The sequence below is a fragment of the Oculina patagonica genome, chromosome 4, assembly GCF_052425735.1.
Source record: "Oculina patagonica isolate OP01 chromosome 4, crgOcupat, whole genome shotgun sequence".
Classification (NCBI taxonomy): Eukaryota; Metazoa; Cnidaria; class Anthozoa; order Scleractinia; family Oculinidae; genus Oculina; species Oculina patagonica.
Window position 1 is genome coordinate 30688280 of NC_135761.1, and position 4750 is coordinate 30693029.

The 4750-nt window shown below is 36.3% G+C and overlaps 1 pseudogene; it reads left to right on the forward strand.

Moving 5' to 3' along the window:
* Positions 1-3016: 3016 nt before the first annotated feature.
* Positions 3017-4437, forward strand: LOC144647836 (uncharacterized; annotated as a pseudogene).
* Positions 4438-4750: the final 313 nt, after the last annotated feature.

Genomic DNA, 4750 nt, shown 5'->3' on the forward strand with positions numbered 1-4750 from the left:
ATAAATTCCTAGGTATCTAATGGAAATTTCTTGAGTCAAAGATTTATTATTGATTGATAAGGAAACTGACTTAGATAGTTTTTTTTGGATTGGGTGGAACAAAACAAAATTTGACTTTTCAATATTTAAGGAGAGCTTGTTTGCACATAACCAGGAGTGAACTTTACTAAGTTCATTGTTGAGATTGCTTTCTAGTATATCAATATTTTTATGCCTAAAAAATAAGTTTGCATCATCAGCAAACAGATGGAAATCTAATTGCTTTGAGCAGTTATGGAAATCATTGATATAAATTAAGAAAAGCAAGGGTCCCAGTACAGACCCCTGAGGAACACCACAGGAAATATTTACCTTATCAGACTGAGTGTTACCAAGAGATACAAATTGTTTTCTATTACTCAGATATGAAGTGAACCAATCTTTAACAATGCCACGGATACCATAGAGCTCTAGTTTTGTAATAAGTATCTCATGGTTAACAGTATCAAATGCTTTACTGAAGTCCAAGAATATTCCACAGGAATACTCACGGTCTTCAATTGCCTTTTGCACTTTGTCAATTATGCTTAATACTGCATGGACAGTTGAATGATGGGAACGAAAGCCAAATTGCTTGCTGTAAATAAGGTGCCTCTTTTCAAGATAATTGGATAGTCTATTAAATACAAATTTCTCTAACAGTTTATTAAAAATAGATAATAGAGAAATAGGACGATAGTTATTTAGGCTAACCTGTGATCCCTTTTTAAATACTGGTATAACTCTAGCTATTTTGAACCTCTCAGGAACAATGCCAGTTAGGAATGAGGCATTAAAGATTATTTGTAAGGGCTCTGATAGAACACCTTTAAGAATTTTTAAAATTGAAACAGGTATACTAGATGGACCTGTTGCTTTACCAATCTTTAGGTTTGATATTTCAGTTTCTATTTCCTCTGGAGTAATGGGGGACAGGAAAAAGCTATCTCGAGGAGAAGGTGACATCCACTCATAAGCAGACTTGTCAGCACTGGGAATATTACTTGCCAGATCACTGCCAATTTTGGCAAAATAATTGTTAAAAGCATTTGCAATTGATGTTTGGTCTGTTAATTCAGTATCATTTAAAATAATTTTATTTATCGCCTGTCTTTCCTGTGAGGGTGATCGGATAATTTGTTTTATCCCCTTCCAGATTCTCTTACCATTATTCAAATGTATTGAAAAATAGTCATTGTAATAAATTCTTTTGCTGATTTTGATGAGATGATTTAATTTGTTTCTGTAAATCTTGAATTTAGTTTGGTAATAAGAAGATTTGGTCTTAAGAAATTTCTTGTAAAGATTATTTTTAATTTTAATAGAGGTTCTAATTGCAGAAGTAATCCAAGGCTTAGTTTTAAGTTTCGACTCTTTCTTTGATAATTGCTTTAGTGGAATATGTATATCAATTATCTCTGATATTTTACCGTAAAAAGTATCAAACATGCAGCTTGGATCAGAATTGCAGTTGAATAGTAGAGACCAGTCTATTGATTGGAAGTCATTAATTAGGGCTTGCTCATCAAGCTTTGAATAATCTCTTCTGAATATCTTAGTATTTTCTTGCAAAGAAGATAATTTACTGACAATAAGAAAGTTAGGTAAATGGTCTGTAAGATCATAAATTAGATTACCACTGATAGTAAAATGTTCTAGAGAATTAAAGAAAATATTATCAATAAGTGTTGCTGAATGATCTGTAATCCTAGTTGGTTGCAAAATTTGAGGCTGGAAATAGGATGAAACCAAAGTATTTAAAAAGTCATTTGTCCCAGGATGTGACTCAAACTTGAGAAGATCCAAGTTAAAGTCCCCTAGTAAAACACAATATTTGTTTTCACGATGAATTTTTTCAATGACTGAGTTTAGGTGGGCCATAAAATTGTCTAAGTTTCCATGAGGGTGTCTATATATGATTCCACAGATAATATTATGTTCAGCATCACTTTGAATTTCAATCCATAAGGATTCATATCCTTCCTTAACCGATGAAAGATTATGACGACAGCTATAGCTTATGCCATTCTTAACAAAAACACCCACCCCTCCAGCATTGGAGAGGCTTGGTTGGGATAAAAAGCTATATCCTGGAATATTTATATTAAAAATTTCTTCTTCATCAGTCTTAAGTTTGGTTTCAGTGAGACCTATCACTGACAAAGGAAAGTACAGTTCTGACAGCATGTTAATTAGGTTATCCATGTTTGCTTGAAGACTTCTTATGTTACAATTTAGAAAAGAAAAAGCATTGCTGGAGAAACAAGCTGAAATATCCTTATTAGAATGGAAATCATGTGTGGTAAAATAATTATAATTCGAGTCTGAAGGCATATGAAGATCAATATCAATATTTGAGAGCTGGGCTATATTAGTGACAGAGGAGGAAATATTCAAGCAAGGCAATAAGTTATAACTGTCATCATTATTATGGGCATCAGGGGATGAGACTCTACCAGGACACCTATCACAGAATGAATCAATAGTACTACTTATCTCTTAGGTCTGGTATATCATCCACACCATTGACAGGTATCACAGGAGAGCTCATATTCTTCCTTAGGAAGATCCTGCCTGCATTGGTCCAAAGGAACTTGTAGCTGTGATCTTTTTTACAATTCAAACAGAGTTTGAACAGTTCCTTATTCTTCTCCGTCAGGTTTTCATTAATGTAAATCTTGTTCGCCACGGAATAACCAAGATCAGCTGTAGAAATGGACACACTTGTTCATGAATTTATATGATCACAAACAGCAGGAACAAAACACTGACAAAGTGAAAGAAATTCAGGTCACAAGAACAGGAAAACCAGTAACGTTAGTTTATCTAGGGATTTCGGAGCCAGAAACCACATTCAGAGCAATGAATGAGGTGCTGTATTTGTTGACACTTCCGTCCTTGGATGTTATTTTTCGAAACCCCAACACTGGTCTCTGAAGAGTCATTTAAGCCTACTAGTAGATAACGGCCATGGAGAAGATCCTGACAGTAGGGACTTTAAGCACCGACAACGGGAACCGCAACGGGGACTGGGAAACCGAGAAAGGTCTGGGGAGACGACGCGGTTTTGGCGCGTATTTAGAAATGGTTAAGCGGTCACAACAAGAATCCGACGACAACGCCGACCGACATTCGCATTCTGTTAAATATGCCTAAGCTAAAAGAAGTTAGAAATCAACTACTGATAAGCCACTCTCAAGGAGTGATAAACGATGAAGAGTTTTTGCTATTATACGATTTAAACAAGTCAAAAAATCTGGATCTTCCGTACGAATCCTATGACTATTTTGACTTTGATATGCTGGAGAACGACGAGTGCTTGTCGGAATTTCGATTTCACAAACAACGACGTTCTACAGGTACCTGATGTAATAACTTGCTATCAAAGAAGTGTTTGTAGTGGCCTGGAAGCCCTTTGTGTTGTACTCAAGAGACTGGCATATCCTTGTCGGTATGCCGATATGATACCCAGATTTGCGAAGCCCGTTCCAGTACTATGTATGATCAACAACTACATGGTTGATTTCATATACCAGATGCATAGCCACAGAATTCTTCAGTGGAATGACGCCCTACTTAACCCTCGTGCGCTTGACAAGTACGCGACAGCCATCACAGCTCAAGGTTCCCCTTTGGAGAACTGTTTTGGCTTTATTGATGGAACTGTTAGGCCGATTAGTAAGCCAGGTCAAAATCAGAGAATAGTCTACAATGGCCATAAAAGGGTGCACGCCATTAAATTCCAGTCCGTGGCACTTCCGAATGGAATGATTGGAAATATGTTTGGACCAGTTGGTAAGAGGGAAAACATGAATGTTTTTATATTTCTTCAGTTTGTTTGTCTTTTTTTCCCCTTATTCTGGGAAGAGCTAGGGTATTCGGAAATAAAGTTTATTATTATTATTATTATTATTATTATTATTATTATTTATTAAAGGTGGGAAGTCGAAAGAAGTTCTTGTACTAGTGGAATAACATGTTTTGTGATTTTGTTATGTAGAGGGAAAGCGCCACGATGCTGCGATGCTGCATGATTCACATCTTCTTGATGATCTACAGCAGTTTGCTTTCACACCTGGGCCTATTTTGTATCCAATGTGCCTCTATGGAGATCCAGCCTACCCTTTAAGATTGCATCTTCAGGCTCCATTCCGAAACATGCGTCTTACACCACGAATGGAACTGTTTAATAAATCTATGAGTCCTCTAAGAGTTTCTGTCGAGTGGCTATTTAATGATATAGTCAACTATTTTAAATTTATTGATTTCAAAAAAAAACCTTAAGATAGGTCTCTCAGCCGTGGGGAAAATGTACCTAGTTTGTGCTGTACTAAGAAACGCCCTAACATGCTTGTATGGCAACACAACATCAGAATTCTATAATCTAGACCCCCTACCTTGCAGGAATACTTTGCCTAGTCTTAAAGGGAATATTTTCTTTAAGCACATTGTTATTTCAATGTTTGTCACAAAATATTCTGCTATTTGAATGATGTAATGGCCAAAGGGTACTAATATAATGTTTATATTATTTTGAGACATAACTGCAATTAATCATGTGACAATAATAAAGGTGGAAATGTCTATGATGCTTTTAAAAAGTTCAATGTGTCCTATGGCCTATGGATCAAGCATGTTTTTTCGGGTTTGAAGTCCACTCACCACCACCACCCCCTCCCCTTCCCCACCCCACTCCCCCCACATCCATGCAAAAATTTCACTTGCCACTCAA